This window comes from Patiria miniata, unplaced genomic scaffold, assembly GCF_015706575.1.
Source record: "Patiria miniata isolate m_02_andy unplaced genomic scaffold, ASM1570657v1 HiC_scaffold_26, whole genome shotgun sequence".
In the NCBI taxonomy this organism is placed as follows: domain Eukaryota; kingdom Metazoa; phylum Echinodermata; class Asteroidea; order Valvatida; family Asterinidae; genus Patiria; species Patiria miniata.
This window is the reverse complement of record NW_024037065.1, coordinates 580,143-601,474: the sequence shown is the minus strand read 5'-3', so window position 1 is coordinate 601,474 and position 21,332 is coordinate 580,143. Positions and strand designations below refer to the sequence as shown.

The 21,332-nt window shown below is 38.6% G+C and overlaps 1 long non-coding RNA gene and 1 pseudogene across 1 annotated transcript; one reads left to right on the top strand and one right to left on the bottom strand.

The window, feature by feature from the left end:
• Positions 1-4,776: 4,776 nt before the first annotated feature.
• On the top strand, positions 4,777-7,607 carry LOC119733673 (annotated as a pseudogene).
• A 10,209-nt stretch (positions 7,608-17,816) lies between these two features.
• Positions 17,817-19,866, bottom strand: LOC119733610. Its single transcript, XR_005271945.1, has 3 exons — positions 19,751-19,866; positions 18,919-18,977; positions 17,817-18,098 (listed from the first exon to the last, which is right to left on the bottom strand). It is a non-coding gene; the product is annotated as an uncharacterized LOC119733610 (long non-coding RNA).
• Between the last annotated feature and the right edge of the window lie 1,466 nt (positions 19,867-21,332).

The window sequence follows — 21,332 nt, the reverse complement described above, 5'->3', positions numbered from 1 at the left end:
TGTGACCGCAGCCCATTTTGGTTTTGCAAAAGAATTCACGCCACGTGGGGCTGGGAAGGGCAGGCACAAAAAAGTGATCACCTTGTCCAAGCCAGGTATTCAGGGTTTTTTTACGTTTCATTTTGTCGGGTCGGTTTGAGGGAGTAAAAATCGGTTTCAGTTCGGATTTGGTTTTTATTTCTAATGTTTCGGGTCTGTCAGGCACTTTAACACACACAAAAAGTATTTGGTATATGAAATGTTCGGATCTACCTTGGCCGGGGGACACAGACGCACTACATTATTCCATGTTCCACTCGCGCTCGTGGAATATCTTATAATTTATATTACACTGGCCATGAACATGATGGATATTTGCATAGGCCTACTGTATAATCAAAATATGTGTAAATTGTAGAAATATCAGAATGTGTACATCCTGAAGTTATGTACATACTATTATTACATGCACTGGCATTGATAATTAAAATGCCATCTAGTGGCCTACTTTCTTTTTTTATACCGATTACTCGTTGTTTCAGTAAATGCAGATTGTCATGGCAGTTGAGTTGCTGCCTAAATCATAAATAAACAGTCACCCTGAAAGTTGTATGCTGCATGCAGAATGCCTAGATGCATCATGCGTAGATGTGATGTTTATTATGTAGGCTGACACACGTTTGTCATTACGTTACATGTCATGTATGCAAATCAAAGACATTGATTTATGCATTAAATATTTAACGTGTCATGATTGCATGTCACATTTGACGTCACATGACACATGCCAATCCCCGAGTAGCCTAGTACTAGGCCTGTTGACTTTTTTTTCAGAGTTCATAATACTTTAATAGCTTGCTCTATAAATCATGGAGCTATGGAGTACCGAAGTGAATAAGTCATACGCACAAAATGTGTGTTAAAAGACATTAGCGCATGATTCAGCCCGAGAACCAACATGCACGTGTGTACACTTTCTGGTTCTACTTCGGTAGGCCTACTCCTAGTGCTATACAGTAGTAGTCTCTACTACTAGTAATACCCTCACTATCTGTCTTTGTCAAAAATTTAAAAACTAATTTTATCGAATCATATTCATGAATTGAAATGTTATATGTGCATTAATATTTAGGCCTTGTCTCACACACTTGTCCTGTCTGTCTCCCGTTGTGTTTTGTTTGTCCCTTGTTACAGTACTTTGGTTGTATGTCTGTCCATAGGCAAGGGCACAAAAGCGTCTGCTTAACTTTATACCTAACTGTTGTCATTTAATCTTACACTTAATCGCTGTGTACAGGTGTACATAACTGTTATATATATTACTACTGACCTTTCTTAATTTATACATGATTGTACATAATTATAATGAATGACATCATTGAAATAAATGTTTCCAAACAAGGTCAGACCATACATCATGCTAGTTATAGAGCCATGCACGTGCACACACACGCACGTACACCCACACCCATTCTACCTGCCGCGTACACAGCACAGTACTACTACATGCTCCGATGTGTGAAATTACCCCTTACAAAACGCAACATATAAGAAAATTTGCCGATGGCTTTTACTTAATACTTACAGCAGATAAAGACAAATACAGCAGTTTCCAGTTGATTGCCATCACAAGTCGAGGAAAACTTGGGTTGAAGAGGAAAAACGACTTTTAATGGCGATAAATTTGTCTCGAGTGCAACGCGAACGACCACGCTGGAATTTTCCGCCGAATCATACGCTGGGGTCAAACGTCTCATGAATAATTAAATAAAATATTTGCATGTTTCAATAAAACTTAAAAACTATTCTACATAGATGAATATTTAAATTTACGTCAGAGACTTATTAACCAATCAAAATTCGAAAAACTGCTCCGCGTTCAACGACACTAAAACGGTGGGTCACGAAAGGTCAACGGGCAAACAACTCGCGATCACGGGTGACGTCACGAACACACTGGCATACTTTCGACAACAGAGGGCGCAATAAAATTGCGCTGGGACGGCCGTGCTAGCGACAGAACAACTCGCAGCCGCCAGAGATAATTGGCAACGAGAACGAACGAAATATCTAGATTTTCTCAACGAACGTATCAGAAAACAAAATGCCTCTAAAGAAACATTTTTCAACGTAGACCGAGCGTTGCGTTACTACAAGGAGGTGAGTGGACAGTCTACCGAACTACCAGTAGGACTGCAACGCGAACCCAAACTCGAAGATTTTTACGAGCCTAGCGACCAACAAATAGAAAAAGAACTGGCATCATCGCGGGAGGAATGCTATTGGTGGGCTTCTTGGCTTACAGATACCTTTAAATTTAAAACTCGTATAAATAAAATGAATGCGTATGGAAAAAAAGCTCAACCCCAGCAGGCTATTAAAATACCCAGATCTATAATGAGTGAGAGAAAAAAGGTGGTCATTACCCACAATCCCAATAGTATATCGGCGGGGAAAACGCTGAGGGTCAAGTAGCTTTTAATTTAGAACTCGAATGTGGAGGTGACAACAATAGAACCATTGTTAGCAATTTGGCCAGAAATTCAGTCCGCAAAATTAGCGTCAGGCTTCAAGGTAACGAAACCGTGAGTTATCGTCAACTTTAAAGACAATTGGCTCAACAACTCGACGACTCGAAACATGGCGTACTCGGCCATAGAAAAAGAAAACGTGTCTAAGCTAAGAACTGGGGCTCAAGATGCTATCGTGGGCGCCAACAACGGACGTACGAGATAAAGTTTAACGATCACGATTAAGTAGTCAACAGTTCAGATACAGCGGCAATGTATTCTATCTCAGACATGTCTCTCGAATACGAAGTGGTGACCAACAGAGACCTAGCTATCACCATCAGGAATAAACACCAGGGCTTAATGAAATACCTGTTTGATAAAATCCACTCGCTAGAAGTTAGATCCGTCAACAAATTGGACACGCTTTGGAACGTCAGCGTCAATCAACCCATCAGGAGTCTCAAGGGTATTTTGTTTTTGTTTAAAGATCCCGCGGTCAAAAATCCACAGCGATTTTACAACCCAAAAATAACCGAAACATCGGTGACCGTAGAAGGTAAACCCAATTAACTCTACAGTCAAGGAATGTTTCAGTAACAACACTGGAATGAATTTAGCTAGTTCTTTGGAGACAGCGATACCGAAGAGGGCGCGGGGTGGCAAAAGACTTAAATTTGACGGGTTTTAACCTCGGAGACTACCTAAAAGACAAGTACGGTCTATGGCTCGATTTTAGAAGTAACGACGACAATTCCGCTCACGGATCCGTCAGGAAACTCGGAGACGGAGGAGGCATCAACATTCAATTTAACAGAGAAGCCGAAACTCAAGATGACCTCACGATGTACGTCTTTTTGGTCATGGATGCTCAATTGAACTTGAAAGACGGGAATTTTTTATCTGTTAAGTTAAAATGACACAACCGCATTGCGCTTTAATCGTCGGCAAAACAAATTCGGGTAAAACAAAATGGATTTTGGATCTGTTAGAGTCAGACTATAAAAATACATTCGAAGCGATAGTCATCATTTGCCCTACCATTTTAAAAAACAAAACGTACATCGAAAGAAAGTCGATTCAAGCAGATCCAGAGGTAAATCTCTGCGACCTGGAATTGTACAAGATGACGCTGCACGTGCGCGCTAAGCAAAATGGCGTTTAGCGGAAGACACGTAAATCACAGCTGTTGGTTACTGACCCAAAAGTACAACAGCGTTTTAAAACATTATAGAGAAAATACGGCTTGGTTGGCATTATTTTACTGCAAAGATAAAACATATTTTGATCAAGCGTGAGACGAAAATGACGTCGTACCCATTGAAGAACGAGATTATATAAAACGACGTTTGAGAGATGTGAAATATAGCAAGTTGGTTGTATACACCGAACCTCCAGTTAGTTACGAGCTACTTGAGTAGCTAGGTGAGTAGCGATTAATAGTGAGGTGAGTAGCACCCTATTCAACAAGCTACACAGGTATTATTGGTATTGGTTACAGGTATTTGCTAATTAACAGAAATCAGCAACCTATTCAACAAACGTCAACAAAATGCATAATTCTGTTAGTAAATGATAGCAATATTCGAGTATTTGCAGTTTTTGGCTATTATCACCATATCGCTTAATCTATCGTTTTACACCTACGAATACCTTCGATTTTGTAACAAAGTTACAAAAGCTACAACAAAATTAAATTCGTTTCTAATTAAATGGAGGACCTAAAACTTGCTTTAACGAACGAACAAGATCACAACGCAGAATATAAAGATCGTTTGTGCGGTGTCGTAGCAGCCGGAAACTCTAAAAAAAAAAAAGTACCTGGGAAAGGAATACACCGTTAAACATATCGAAGCTCTTGACAGTAAAGAACTCGAAAAGCTGTATCATCTGTACGAAACTAAATTTTGAAATAAAATTGTTCAAACCGTCGGTAAATACACTTTAAGTCTATTTTCGCGAGTGTTATCCGTTGTTATGTGGGGTGCTATAGCGTCGATAATAGGAGTGGGGTTGCTGGTATTAAAAAGTAAGGCAACTGCGCCGGATCGAAGCTTCTCGAGTTCCCAGTACTGTGTCATACGGCCAGTACACAGTTTAATATCGGCGCCGGTATTTTTGATAGAAGGTTGCCCTCCTCCTTCCCTCCTTTTTTCTCTCCTCCACCTTTCCCCCCCCCCCCTGTTTTATTCATTTTGATTTTTTGTGGACTAAATTTGACGGGGGGCACGTGCCCCCGCGGCCCACCCCTGGATCCGCGCCTGACCATTGAGGTTTCTCTACCCTCATGATATCACCAAAAACCTTGGGCATTAAGTTCATTGATCTCTTGAAGCACACCAGAGGTCAGAGATGGAGTGCCCTGCACGAAAATTCTTTTCATAGCATAAACACCTGCAATTAGAATTGGGTTCTGAAAAAAATTGCCTAAGTTAACAACTTGTAGTTGTCGAATAAATAGCCTAAAAATGTACACAAAGGCCATGACCTCTGCTAATTATGAATTTTTCCATATCGGATCATTACTTATACTGTATAAAGAACTTAAATTGTATATACGAATTGTTTGATCTCAAAGTAAACAACTGTTTAAGATTTTTGACTTTAACAGTCGATACTGCTCAATAAGATTCAATTCCATCTTCAGACTCAAGTCCCAAAACCACTTTGACTAGTCATCTGCTAGCTGTGTGTTGTAATAACTTAATAAAGTTTTATAATAAGAGGACCACTTGACATCTGTAGTGTAACTCAACCTTTTATAATGCATAGCAAACATGTCAGAGAAACTTGGTACGATCAAAACATGCATTGTGACAATATACAAATGTAGGCACACATGCACAAACACATTGTGACGATATAAACGAAAATATACATGGAGGGGGTGGCGGCCACGCCCCTTCCATTCTTTTCTTAAGTTAATTCGTCTAACCTGAAATCATTATTAAGATGTAATTTTCTAAAACTACCAAGGCACCAATAGAACATGGGTTTATTTTCATACTCTTAAATTTGTAATGCATCTGGGAAATTTCAATTTGATCTGTTAGTAGCTACTCTCTTGTGCACTTCCATGCATTTGTGCAAACGTGTACATTATCAATGGGAAATGTTAACTTAGGCCTACCTGTTCTGGAAAATGAACATTTGTTGACGAAGGTATGCCCTAATTTCACATAACTGGTGTCAAAATAACTGCAAGACATTAGCACACCTGTCAGAGAAATTTGGCATTATTTAAAAATTGCGTTGCGATGGTATAAGTCGAAATGTACAAGAAGGGGGTGGCGGCCACGCCCCCCTTCGCGCTTTCTGCCCCACTCTTAAACTAATTAGCCTGACCTGAAATCACTCTTAAGTTACATTTTCATTTTCTACAAGTGCAAAAGCATCAATATAAACTAGTTTCATTTTTTTCGTAATCATCACGTTGTAACCGTATCAGCGAAAATGAAAAGGAGGGGGTGACGGCCACGCCCCCTCCTCCATCAACTTTGTGTGTGTGGCGGGCCCTATGCAGCAGACAACTTGTCTGGCAATGGATATTTTATACCTAGTAGGGTGTAATTGTTCATTTAAACTTGGTTTTATGTGGTACCTCGAATGTTTGATCCAGCCCATTATTTGCCCCCTTCTTTTGGGCCCCAGGGGCCACATGCAGCAGGAGGTCCCCGGCAGACATCCATATCTGAATATGTTAGGTTACACAATAAATGTTTCTGTGCTTGGATATTGGTACCTCGTTCGTTTGATCAAAATGCTCTGGGCTGCTGCTCTAATAGGCTTTATTGCCCCGAGGAGACATCAGTAAGTGCCAAAGCAGTTTCCACCTCTTTTCTCCAGCCTCTGCCTGATTTGGTAAGGGATAGTTTTAAGGATGAAATCCTCAGTGGATTGAGAGACGATGTTGTTGGTAACTTGTGCTGCAATGATGCCATAATTTGTATGGTTGGGCAGCGTCAGCGGCAGTGAAAAGGAAACAAGACAAGCTGTCTGAGGTAAAGATGTCAGTTCGATCAGACATGAGACGACTTGGTTCGTTGTATCTTGTCTTTCGCAAAAAGAATGCGGAAATTGACAAACCAGTCAAAGGTACTGAAACAGCAGCTGATATGCTTGATCGAGAGCAATTTGACACACTACAGGGGTCGATCAATGATAACACGTGCAACATCAAAGACACTCCTGGATCCGAAATCAAAGCAGGATTGAAAAATGCAGTCTTTTATCTGCTGAAGACAACCGCTAAGATCGTTAAAGGGACTTACCTCATACAAAGCAGGGATAAAAATGCAGATGAAGTTGAAAAGTTCGTCCAGGTTTTAGACCTCCATCATAACTTCATCTTTGGAGATGCAACCTACCAATTGAACAATCACAGACAGGTAAAGCTGAGAAAACCTGAACAACTCCCACTCGAGCAGGACATCAAGACACTCAGAGACTTTACAGTCAATGAAATTCATAAGATGACTTCAGACAAATTCACCTTTTGGGATTCTCATGACTTTGTGAAGCTTCGAGACCTGGTAGCGTGCAGCATAACAATGTTCAATTTCAGGAGAGGTGGAGATCCTGCTCGGTTGTTATTGAGGGAGTGGGAGGAGGCTGAGGCGGGCTCATGGTTGACCAGTCAAAAGTTCCGTCCTGTGGACGAGGTGGAACGACAGTTGTTTTCAGAAATGAAAATCACATATCAAACTGGCAACGGCAACGACCACCTCGTCCCGGTGCTTTTCCCAACAGACTGCCAGGCAGCCATGGCCATAATTGGAAGCAAGGAGGCCAGGAACACAGCTGGAATAAATCCCAGCAACAGATATATGTTTCCTAACACACTACAGTCTGGGAATCACATATCCGGCTGGCACACGTTAAAAAAAGTGTGCTCCATGGTGAACCTGAAAGCTCCAGACAGAATAACAGCAACACAAATGCGCCACCGGGGGAGCACAATCTACGCCTCTCTTGATGTTCCTCAATCTGAGAGGTCACTCTTCTATAAACACATGGGCCACTCAGCACTGGTCAATTGTAACATATACCAGGCCCCACTTTGCTGAAGAAGCCATCACAAAAGTGGGCAAAAGGCTTCTAGAAATGGATGAAGGTTAGTACAGTAAACATACATAATAGCATATAGAAATGGATGAAGGTTAGTACAGTAAACATACATAATAGCATATTATGTACAGAATAATGATATTTGTACCGTCAACTCTCATTTATAATACAAATTAACTCAGCGGATACAGCCTAAATGTTGTTTTTTATCTCTAAAGGGAAAATACAACATTTGCAAACATCAAAAAATAAAACTACACCAAATCATTTTGAATTACCTTGCTGGACTGTTAGTTGAATGATTGACAGTGTAAAGCATCCTGTAAAATCATGGCACTTTGTATACTGTCATTTTCAAGAAAAGTGGTATTTTTGTATCAATTTCCAACGCTGGTTGGCCGACCAGCAATGGAAAAAACTGGCTTTTTTTTCAAATACTGGCCCCAATTGACCATCGCACTTGTTTGCAAGCGATTACACACCTACGAATGGGTACAAGCCAGCTAGACTGGTTCCCTGACCTTACAATTCCCCAATGTATGTAAACTGATATTTCTTTTTATATGGAGTTAGGGAACCAGACTACAGGAAAATGATTGTTTTTCTTGGTTTTTATAGCATTTTCGAACCCAAAACCTCAAAAAAGTGAGTGTAACTATATTTGCTATATATTTCCAACCCCCCAATTCCATCCATTTCTGAAAATACAGCAAAAGCAAATAATGTTTATATTCCCTTTTAAATGGAGTGCTTGTCCCGTTCATTGTGTACATTCCTTATACATGTAAATGCACAGTCAACACCAAGGATTTGTTTTTGTTATTTATCCAGAATTTGTATTAGCAAGAGTTGACTGAACATGTACATGACTTGAAATTTGTCTGAAGTGAAGTGTTTCCATGTAGATCAGCAATAACATTACATCATGAAATGATGAATAACGTACCGTAGCTTCAAACATGTTTCTATAGATAACGATGTACATGCACTGCAATCTATAGCCTAATGTTAATACTTACATGTACCAGTTTTCATTCTTTTTTTCCCCAACAGCATACGAACATGTACCCCATACTGCAAGTCGTCCACCTGTCATGGATCAACGTCAGTGAGGAGAGTACATCTATATTGAAGAAACTTCATCTTCAAATCTAAAACCGCCATCTAATCTTAGAAACAGTACTAGTGCACAGCAATATATGGAAAATTGCATGCGAATAGGTACATGTTAAGGTGTGCAAAATGATATTAAAATTGGAGGATTCGGAACTGCAAGGGCTATACGTGTACTTGTACAAATGTATGGTACATTCTACGTAAGGGGTACTCACAGAAAATTGATTTTTTTTTTGTTTGTTTTAATTTTAAACTAGGCTTTACCTTAAAAGAGCCGGGTTACATTGAATTTTCACCATCTCACAGCAGGAGGGGGAGGGGGATTCCACCCCCCGCCCCCTCCCCTCCCCCCTCCCCATGGTTAAAACTGAAGGAAAAAAAAACCTGTTTTCTTCCAATTAGGCCCCTCCAAAAAAGTCTCCAGTTTCTGGTAAGCTTGCACGTCGCCGTAGCCATGTGCGTCGGCAAAATGAAAAAAAAAAGGTTTTTTTTCAATGTAAGATGATGTCTCAAAACCGCCAATATCACTGGTTTGACTGGAATCCTGCTGCTGCACAATTTTGACGTGTTTTTCGATGGGGCCATGATCTAGTATTTACATGTATAGCTTTATGTGGCCTCGCTGGACTCCGATATATATTGCACTAAAGTGAGTCTGGCACCGTTTGAAAAAAAAAAGGCCACGTCACCGCACCACTTTTGAGGCAAGTTCCACACCAGAAACTGGATACTTGAGGGGGGGGGGGGCCTTACATGCTATTACAAAAGAATAACCATCGGATAACATATCGCCAACCAATCATGTTTTCGGAATTTGTGTCACTATCCGGTACATGTATAGTGATAGTGTAGTAAAATTTCTATCAGATAATGTACCTGTATCATGGTCTACAGATAATGCAATTAATGTACTGTACGGTAGCTTCAGCAACATGATCGGCTGGTGATACACTATATGTCGGTTAGGGTTATTACAATGTACATTATTAGGGGCATGTGTGGTCTAGCAGTAGAGAACAGGCCTAATGATTGTGGGTTCAAGCCCCGCAGATCCTTGCCAATCTGTTGTGGTCACATATCAATTTGTGAGCGCTCCTTTTCAAGCGTCCACACAGGAACTGATTTTCCGCTATAGGAATTGCCATCAAAAACGGCGCCTCGATGGTTTTTTTTTTACACTATTGGAAAACGGAGCAACGCTTTGACTTGTTAAAAGAAAATAAGACAATTTTATTTTACATCATACTGATATAAAATATTGAATTTATATTAAAAATAAAGCCCATACTTTTCAGGATATATATTGTTGTTTTAGCAGAATTTAACACGATTTTGTGTGTAAATCGAGGTTTTCAGTAAACCCGCAACGCTTCAACAGCGCCACCGTACGGCATTGTTAAAAAAAAGTGTTGTTAGGGAAAGTTCTGGTCTAACTAATTATCTAACATGTATTCTGATTGGACATTGTTAAGGCCCGTACATTTAGGATTGAACAAGATGATCGCCAATCATAACCCTGCTCAAATACGTCGTGGGCATTGCGTTGTGCGTGCGTGCGTACGTACGTACGTACACACTACGCTCAAGTCTTGTCACACCGGCCGGCCGCTCGCTGATTACACCGTTTTCTCTACCATTGTAAGTAAGTTTATTTGGATTTTCTTCTCTGATTTGTGTCATGTGCATAGTAATGCTGCTCCAGACTTTCTTTTTGATATGATATTTATTTTATCTGGTGATCTGCTTTCCATAAAACCACTCTCAAAGTGAGCCTTCGTCTGTGCGTGAACGACTTGTGTGTGGGGACGGGAAGCCAAAACAACAAGAAACTTGGCCTTTGTCACGGCGGTCAACTGTCACAAAAAGTCAAGTTTCTACCCAAAAGTTGAATTCCAGTTTTCCACTAAAATAACCTTGGTATTGGTTATATAACTGATAATTAAGATGCTGAATCTCAGCTCAGTTTACGATTGATTTTAACAACAAATGTTATCACTTCTTAATGTCCAATTCCTAAATCAAGCGTAGGCTAGGCTAGGCCCATGAACGTGTGGACATGTCTAGGCGCAGGCTACAGTGCACAGTGCTAGTGACAGTGCTATTTTTGTGGCTGGGTCACACCATTTTATTATTGGGGGTATCATGTGTGTGCGATATGGTCTGTGTTGCCAAGACTGTTGTCTACCTTTGAATTTTATTGAAGGGGTTGGAAGTCAGAAAGTTTAAGTCAGTTATGTGTTTTTATTTTTAATCTACAGATATGGAGTTGAGGTCAAAATGCAAAATCAACCATAAGTTATTGGACAGAGGCGCAGACCTAGATTTCATCACAGGTCAAAAAAAAATAACTTGGCCTGTTCGAAAGCTTTGGAGATTGAAGGTAAAGATTTTGAACTATTTTTACAAATATTTTGAGAGCCTTTTTATAATCTGTTTATTTGTTTGGTTTAAATGGGACGCGATCACAGTACAATTAATGAGACGAACCTTTTTTTTCAAAATAATTTGTAAAAATTAAAAGTTATGCTGTGCTTGTTAAATTATATTGACAATGGCACAAAATAATCTATCACACTTCATGGTAAGTTTTGGCAGATTTTTGTGGATTTCTGACACCTGTAAATATGTTAATCACAGGTGATAGATGAGACTGAGGATAAATTCAAGGTTCACTATATAGGATGGGACAGTTGGTATGATGAGTGGCTACCAAAGAACAACATTGTAGACATTCCTGATGGATTAGAGGAAGAAGATGCATACGGAAATCTGAAGCAACAAATCAAAATTCAGGCAAGTATAATATTGCTTTCATATAAAAGTAATTTATAAGCAAACAATTAACTGTTGAGAATGTTATATGATGATTTAGTTTGGATGTCAAGCACACTGTGGATAGCTGTTTGAAATTGATTTGAAAGTGTTAATACACAAATAAAATGTGAGTATTTCATCCAGAGGGGGTACCTACATGTACAATGGTACTTTCCCTGCGTATACTTTCAACCCGAAAGTATACGCAGGGAAAGTACCTGACTGTTTCGATGTTTTTCACGCTACCAACCCTGTTTTTCATAAAATGCAATTCCTAAATATGTTGCAGGTGTGAGAAATAGAATCAATTGTGATACCTGTGTTCTTTTTCAGAATCACCAACCCCATATTAATTTTCTAGAGTAATTCAGTTTGTAAAGAATTCCATACACGGCCGGCACTAATATTTCCCTGTAATGACCTGTCAGCCATCAGAAAGCGTTAAAATGTTCTAAAAAGTCAAATTTAGCAATGAAAAATATTGAAGCATTTACTGAGAAAACATTTGACAATTTTTTAGACAAGTCTCATAGGGTTTGTGCACAGGGTGTCAAGTGCCGGCCGTGTATGGAACTCTTAATTTCAGTTCATTCAAAGACGTGCTTTGTGCACGTGATCAACAAGATTGCTATTTAAAGCAAATTCATTCCTACCCTGCAGCTTTTTGGATTAAACTTCTCCCACACACTGACTGGGTCCATACTGCGTACTACAACTACACAATACCAGACAAAAAAAGACAAAAACTGAACAATATTATACACCAATAAATCTTATTCAAGTTCTTACTAAGCTCTATTTTTAATTTGTATTTTGTTTCTGTCTAAATTACAGGTGAAAGAGAGCCTCAACATTGCCAGAGGATATGACTCAGAGATAACTATAAAGGTACCATCACAGAGGGAAGCAATTGAACATTTCTTGACACACATCAATGCCCAAGAGCATAAAAGAGTAGGGGAAGGGTCATATTTAGATCCGACATTGGAAATGTTGGATCAGTTTTAGGCACTCAAGACTGGTTCTTCAGAATCAATAATGCTGTAGGTGATTTTGCTTACATTTTGAAAGACACATTACAATTTTGAAAATTTGAAAGAGCACCTCTAAGAGAATATACCAGGAATCTGCAGCCAAAACTTACTCATAGAGGTTTCCACGTAACAGTTCGATTTGTAAAGGATTTTGGAAGCCAAGCAGATTTACACCGCCTTGACACGTATAAATAGGTCTTTGTGATACAAGCACTGAACTGCAAGATGAAAGGTTGTACTATTTTCATTGCTGTAATTACACTGTACCTTGCAGTTGTAAATGTAAGGTGCATTTCTAGTGATGATTGGGTTGTTCCAATAAACAAGTATGCGTTGTATCACATGGTCACTCAAGATAACGGTAATATTGACGAAGCCAAGTATGTTGTGTCCGTACTTGAAAGAATTTTTGAGTCTGACCATGATTCCATTAGCACAGATTTAGTGAATAAAGGTGTAATTTGCCGAGTACAAAGCACACTTAAAAATATGTTCAGCAAATTGAAAACAGTGACAGGCAAGGGGGGGGGGGGGGAAACAACAAGCTTCCTTGTTAGAATCTTGGAAGAACTCGGTGTACAAACTCCACTTAGGTGGTGTTGAAAGGAAACTTGAACATGACCTAGTGTGGGAATCTAAGAGGAGAAAAGTGTGTGAAATGGAATTCAAAAAGGAGAAGGAAAAAAATAGTCTCTTGATCAAGCGAAATCGTGAAATGGCGAAAAAGGTAGTAAAAAAATCTATCAAAAGTGCCAGAAAATTTGCTGCAAATGAAAACAAACCTTACTCACGGTCATATCGCAGGAAGCGAAAGCAAGTGTTGTTGGAATCCATCAAAGAAAAGTTTTCCATGTTGCAGGAAGAGGGGTACAAACCCCTTAGATTCCAAGTAGCTGACATGTATGGAAACATTGTTGACTTTTTGGCCCCTGATCAGTCTCCAGCAGATAATGAGAAAGAAGTAGTTCCGATCGAAAAGGCAGTGTTTTTGAAAGACACTCTTTCTTTGGCTGACAAACAGTATACTAGGATGAGGCGTACATGCAAAAGTCTTCCAAGTTTAGGAAGAATTAAAGATGTCAACAAGATGCAAGATTTAAACTTTGAAATTAGCATATTTGAAGTATGATAGGTGCATGGCAACCATTGGACAAGCAAGTGAAGCATGTCGTGGATAAAATGATGAAAAAGCACAGTACAAACCCCATTCCTAAAACAATAGGTGTTAAGTTAAGTGCAGATGGGACTTGGATCGGCAAGCGTCTTCATTGTGTAAACTTTGCATTCCGAGTTCTGTACAGTAAACATGTAAGTGAAGAACACATATTGGCCATGGTAAGAGTACCTGAGAAATATGAATATTTGAAGCAGACGTTTGATACAATTTTGGACACAAGGCGAGATATCACGATCATTGATGAAAATGTGTTTGACCTCCAGTATTATTTTGGCGGGGACATGCAATTTATCAACGAAGTTATGGGCATTGGAGCATGTAGCAGTAGGTACTCGTGCGCCTGGTGTAAGTGTCCTAGTTCAGAAAGGTATGATAGCTCAAGAAAATGGTCTATGGTAGATCCAGCAAACGGTGCACGCACAGTATCTGAAATACAAAGAATGTCTAGACTTAACAAAGGCAAGAATACAGGCTGTGTGGCAAAGCCTATTTTGACCTTCATTCCAGTACACCGTGTAATACCAGATCCTTTGCACCTTTTCCTCAGAATTTCAGACCAATTGGTCATTCAGTTGATTCAGATATTAAAGCGTGCAGATAATGTTGAGAAGAATGGAAAAAATGTGGACAAAAGCAAGTGCAAAAACCTGATGGCATTTGAGAACTTTCTAAAAACACTTGCAATTCCATGGTCCATATACACAGATAAGAACACTGGTCAACTTCAATACCGAGATTTCACTGGACCAGAGCATAAGAAGATACAACACCACATTAAACTCGAGCAACTCATTCCAAATCACCCAAAAGTTCAAGACATTGAATTCCTCTGGAAGAATTTGGCAAAATTCTGACTCTTGTAAAATCTGACGGTAGTGATCCCAAATTAATAGAATGTCGAGCTCGTGCATGGGTTACCAAGTATGCAACTACCTTCCAGGCAAAGGATGTGACTCCTTACATGCATGTCTTTATGAATCATCTGTCAGAATCCCTCCAACTTTATCCCAACATCAACCACTTCAGCCAGCAAGCATTGGAAAAACTAAATGACACTATGACGATTCTCTTTTTTCGTTCAACAAATCACCGCAACTCGGAGGCCTTTGTCCAAGTTATCAAGAAACAGAAAAGAATATCAATGCTGAGTGACATGTACAAGGAAAAACCTGCCTTTCAGATCCATTGTGCTATGTGTGGTGAGACCGGACATAATAAACGCACCTGTTATTTAAAATTCCGACCCCACAGAAACCTCTCTGGATGTATAGTGTAAACAGTTTCAAGAAGTCCAAACCAAAAAACACTAAAACAAACTGAAACAACATGAAAGCAGCATTTGTCGTTGTTTCATCACATATAAGAAACCACATTTCTTTGTATTTGTGAATTTTGTTATTGAAATTTGCCTCAACTTTAATTGCTAATTGATTAAACTTATTCAAAAGGTAAGGATGAAAAAAAAGTTCATTTCCAGTCTTAAAGCTAACTTGTTATAAAGTTGATAAAGGACATTTGACGATTTTTTTATGGAAAGCAGGTTGACATTTAACTACGATTTTTGACATTTCACTTTCCATTGAAAAGTTACACATGGGTTTGGATATGTGTCTTATTTTCAGCCAAGAATTTTATTTTTTAGCGGAAAGTAGTCACGTTGTACTCTTTACATAGGCAAATGTCAAAAATCGTTGTTAAATGTCAACCCATTTGAAAATTAATGACAGTGATAATTCTAAAAATAATAATTTCTGTGCAAATTCATGTGAATTTGAAAAGTTTGATGTTTTGAATTTGAAGTTTGTAATTTGCTGTATGTGTATTTGTAAAGTTGCTGATGGTTTGAGTAAAATATGGGGTAATTCTTGAGAAGTAATAAGTTGCGAAATAAATTCTTGAAAAAAAAAACTTCTCTTGTGTCTTGTGTTTTTTAGCTGTCAAATTGTCAGCTTCTCGCTTCTCATTTAGTAAAAACACAACTATAGTGCCTGGAACATCATGGAAACATATGGCTTTCTTATGTAACACTCTGATTTTTTGTTCAAAAAAAGGTCGGCCTTTCCCTGATGTCCATGTAGGAGACTTGCATCCTTTTCGACAAAGCAGAAATTTCATGATGTCATCGAGTTAACCTGTAAAAACCCCCATTAAAGTCCATCTTTTGGTGAAAAAAAAAACTTGATAGGTGCAAGCCACATGTATTCCTAAAACAGCTGTAGTTTTATTTGTGATGATCATAATGTTTCAGAAATGTGACTGTTCTGTCTTCTGATATATTTTGCGACCATCGAAGCCAATGCACTCTGCAGTATATCGCGAATTTGCAACCCCTTAAGCGCACAATGGTACACGCTCACTTCCACACACAGTACACGTTGCGCGTACGCGCATTTGTATTACATTTTGTTACAATCGTGCTACGCGCAAAATCGGATTGAATCAGGTAAAATAAATAGGAGCGGTTTTGGCCATAAACAAATTGATATGATGAGCCTTTTAATTTATCTCAAGCCTTGATGATTGCATCAAATATGGGTCATTCCACCGGGTTGGGAAGCAGTGCATGTGACATCCATATATTTGATTATATTATTAAAAGTATCAAGGCATTCTAAACAATTGCTCAACATAATATTTGTCTTAGGGTGTTTCATTTAAAAAAAAAAACATGTTTAGCGTCCCCGCCCGCTTCCTTTTTAGAGGCCGCCTCCTTTTTTTTTTTTTTTTTTTTTTTTTTTAAAGACAAAAATTGATAAATTGTATCGATCTCTGACGAAAGAAATCGTATTTTTAGACTTTTTTACCGTGTATAAAGCTGTGGCAATAGTCAATAAGCACGTGCGTCTGCACGAGAGTCTATCATACATTCACCCCGTGTGAAATATTAACTGGTTCTCTACGTCTCAGAACTCAGGACTAGCGTGTCGGGCGGCCATTTTGAAAAGAAAAAAAAAAAAAAAAAGGGCCTCCTCCTTCCTTTTTGTCAAAGAGGCAAGACACTAAACATGTTTTTTTTTTTATTTTGCCTTACTTGAGAAAGTTTGAAATCATTTGAAAGTACTTTGACAAAAATATGAGCAAAAATGTATTAATTCGGATTTAACATTGACACCGTGTAAATGTTACATCCAAATATTCTTTTTTTGGGCCATTTTTTACACATTTGTCAAATATTACCCAAACTGACATTGTATATGTACATGTACAACTGGACACCTCAGCACCAAGAAAAGATTTTGTTTTGGTATAGTCAGGGTTCAGATATAGCAGAAACAATACCTCAAGTGTGGATGTAACGGTGTAAAAATCACTCAATGGAAGTGTGACATTGGGTTTTACACCGTGTCAGTGTTACATCCACACATCCAAGCTATCATATCTGCTCCATTTGATACCTGACTACCGTAACAAAAGTTTTTCTTATTGTGTTGCATCTATAGTAAGAAGTACGCAAAGTGAATTTGGGTAATGTTTCGCAGAAATAAAAAAAAAAGGCACAAATGTCATATTTGGATGCAACACTGACACGGTGTCAATGTTACATCCAAAATGACCTTTTTTGCTCATTTTTTTGGCAAAATACATTGAAATGATTTCAAACTTTCTGCAGTAGTGAAACACCCAACAACAAATATTATGTAGAGGAACTGCTAGCAAGGCATTCATGCTTTTCTTAATATGATCATATGTCACATATTGTTCCTCAACCCAGTGGAAGAACCCATATAGCAATTGTAAGTACCTGTAAGTACCAGTAGGTACCGTAGTAAACGCATACTACAGTAGGAACCCGACATTCACAAGCGTTTTTGATGTACATTTTAATGTCTTATATTTATTTCACAATCTAGCGGATGTCCCCACACTGCAAGTCAACCACCTGCCATGGATCAAGGTCAGTGAGGAGAGTGAAGAAAACTTAATCTTTAAATCTAAAACCACCATTTTAAAACAGTGTGCAGGGCAATTACATTCTATATGGAAAATTGCATGCGAATTGATACGTGTACATGTTTAAAAGTGTACATGTACACGCATGTATGCATACATACATGAACTCGTAAGTTGTAAACAATGAAGTGATAACTATTGTCCATTAAAAGAAACTGTCAATTTTACAAACTATTTGTTTTTAAGTCGCTTTTCCACAGTACATGTGTAATTGTCTGAATGAAACTTTCCCAAATTAATTTTCTTGAATGTTAGTTTTCCTATAGCAATTGTTAGTACATGTATGTATGTTAGTACCGGTAGGTACCTTAGTAAACGCATACTACAGTAGGAACCCGACATTCACAAGCGTTTTTGATGTACATTTTAATGTCTCATGTGTATTTCAAAATATAGCGGATGTCCTTGGCTCCCCCCACTCACCAACACCCCACACTGCAAGTCAACCACCTGTCATGGATCAAGGTCAGTGAGGAGAGTGAAGAAAACTTAATCTTAAATCTAAAACCACCATTTTAGAAACAGTGTGCAGGGCAATTACATTATATATGGAAAATTGCATGCGAATTGATACGTGTATATGTTTAAACGTGTACATGTACACGCATGTATGCATACATACTCGTAAGTTGTAAACAATGATGTGACAACCATTGTCCATCAAAGAAAATGTTAATTTTCCAAACTACATGTATTTGTTATTAAGTCGCTTTTCCACAGTACATGTGTAAATGTCTGAATGAAACCTTCCCGAAGTAATTTTCTTGAATGTTAGTTTTCCACAGTAGGGCAATTCCATCGTGACTGACATAATAATTTGAATATCAAATCAGCTGTAATGTCTAAACTACAACCAACTGAGCCATGTTTGGCATAGGTGTGTCATTCCATATCAATGCAACACAATTTTAAACATGACCCTCACAGATTGAAACAATATTTGGTGTGACGATTGGTCTCTATGAGAATCTCCAAAACTATGTTTTTTTTGTGGTTTGGCTCGTTAGTTTTTGAGATACGAGTCAATGAACCTTTGACTAATTTAAATTAGCATGACCTCCGAACTTTAAACACATGTATCTGCTAAACTTAAGCACCTAAAAAGCCAAGTTGTACATCATATTATTAAAGCACTTTGCCTTTGAATGCCCTCCATTTCATAAAATAAAATCAAAATTGTAGCATGAAGCGCAGAGAAAATGCCTAACAAAATGATGTTTGACTTTGAATTACGAAAATAAATACGCTACTCCCGGGCTGCAGTGCTTACCTTCTTAAATCCTCTCATGATCATGAACTTGTCAACTTTGTTGCATGGTGAATGGAACACTGGAAAAAATAACAATAAACTATACTTATTTTTGTAGACAAACACATGGCATTTTGTACGTTTTAAAGCCATGTTAGAGACTGATAGTTAGACTGATAGGACATCCACTAGTATTGAGCAATCGTATTATTTTCTTCAAGAAAGAGGTTTTTTTTTTAGACCAAAACATATTTCACTATAAAAAATAAACAATTGTATCTTCCTTATGTTCAAGCTTCAAATGTGACCAGAAAAAGAAAGGAATACATCAATGGGTCGCAAAAAGAGACGGCACTGGTGGCAAAACATTTTCAGAAGTGGGTGGATGGCACTGCCACTGGTTTACCAAGCAAGTTTGTCCTTAGCTAATATACAGACACCTTTTTACATGTTCACATACTTTACACACCTTTGTACAAGTTTAATAGTATGAATTATAGGGAAACACCTGAGCTATGACTGTACAAACAGAACATAAGCCATTTTGTGGATACCGCCATATTTAAATTTGGGGGGCAATAACAATGAAAACGAGGTTGGTAATGTACGTACATCTAGCGCGCGTATACGTACGTACGTATGCACGCGCTGCCGATCTAGTCTTTGCGCCAAGAAACAAAACGAAAAGTACAGTATGCATGTTAGCCTATATAGGCCTATTACTAAGTATTACTAATTTAAATTTCCTACGGTGCTTCTTTTTCTCAGCACAGAAGCACCGTTTGATAGCTGCAAAAGATGGACTAGGCCTCTAGCAAAAAGAACAGTGCTAAGAAGATTAAAAATATCTTACTTAGGGCAGGGGGGCCTTTATAAACTTCAGTAACTCCCGCCGATATGCTCAGCTCATGTGGTCGTTATATTTCACAGTGACTCGCAAGCGCTAGCGGCAGGGTGACCGTAAAGTCAGAGACAAATTCTGCTAAATGCACATCACAAATCTGTCAGATTTATCAAAAATCTGCCAAATTCCCCAGACTTACTCAAAATACGCTATAAAAACTTAAAATCACGTGCAGAGTGGTACTCTCAAATTACATTATAAATAATCAACAGTCATTGAAGATGCGAAGAGGAAGAAAGCCTAAGAGATGGCGAGATGAAATCTCTGATTTCATAGGGAAGAAATGGAAACAACTGGCAAGGGACCGAAAAGCATGGAAAGTTAGTGGAGAGGCCTTCATCCAGCAGTGGATTGAATGATGATGATGATGAATCAACAGTCTTATAAAGATGTGAAATTACTGCGTACATTTCGGGCAAAACGCGGATCTGGCCACGACAAAGTCCGTTTCCCAATTAACCTCGGCACCTAAACCAGCCAACCTGTCACTTTATGCAAGATGTGTTTGAAAAAACTAGAGCTTTTTTAAACAAATGGTTTTTTTTTTCAATTTGTTTTTTTTTGTCAATTAACTCATTTTTGCAGAATTCTGCCAGAAATCTGCCAAAATAATCTATTCTGTCAAATTTTCTGTCAAACTCGTTTTTTTAACAAAAATGCTGTCAAAGTTAGCCGAAAATCGGCTAAAACGGTCACCATGGCTAGCGGCACGCGCTACTACCAAATTACAAACACGAGGCACACGCAACATTTAAAATTATTGTTAGTCTGGTCCTGCACTCCAATGCTGTCCTATGCTAGGTACCATGGGTACTTGACAACATTGCTTCTTAGAGTTGTCACCAGTCCATCCGTTATCGCTGTCTGGGCATACATTTCGCCAGAAGTTTGGGCGATTTCAGGAGACAAGTAAAAGTGGTCCCCCCCCCCCTTAAAAAAGCCAAATCCCTGGGTGCACAACTTCATTTCATTTCATTTCATAAAAGGTTTATTAAAAATTGTCATCACAGCAAAAAACTGAATTGCAACAATTATTACAATATTTTAAAAAACAAACATGAAGAGATAACATTCAATATATATTAAAAACATTTAAGAAAAGTAAAAGACTAAAATGCACCAAAGCGCAGACGAACCAGCGCAGTCTCGACACCCGCGCAAACTCACTGCACTCCATCCCGACCCAATCATCCCATGAATGGAATCAATTCCATGGACAATTAAGCCGGGACAGAGCACAGCAGTCCGCACAAGTGTCAAGATCACTTAATACACCGGAATAGTTAAAACTGATAAACTGCATCCCAAAGGAACACTTTTAAAATAAACTAGCCAAAACAACTTCAATCTGACGAGAGAGACACCACTTTAGTAAAAAATTTAGTCAAAAAGACGTCTCCCACGACCAACCAACACTGCCTCTATACCAGCACACTCTGAGAGTGAAAATAAAACCTACTATTGCACATTATTTGAAATGATATTGATACAGGTACATGTAATGTCGGACTGACGCGTTTTTGGTGTTCAG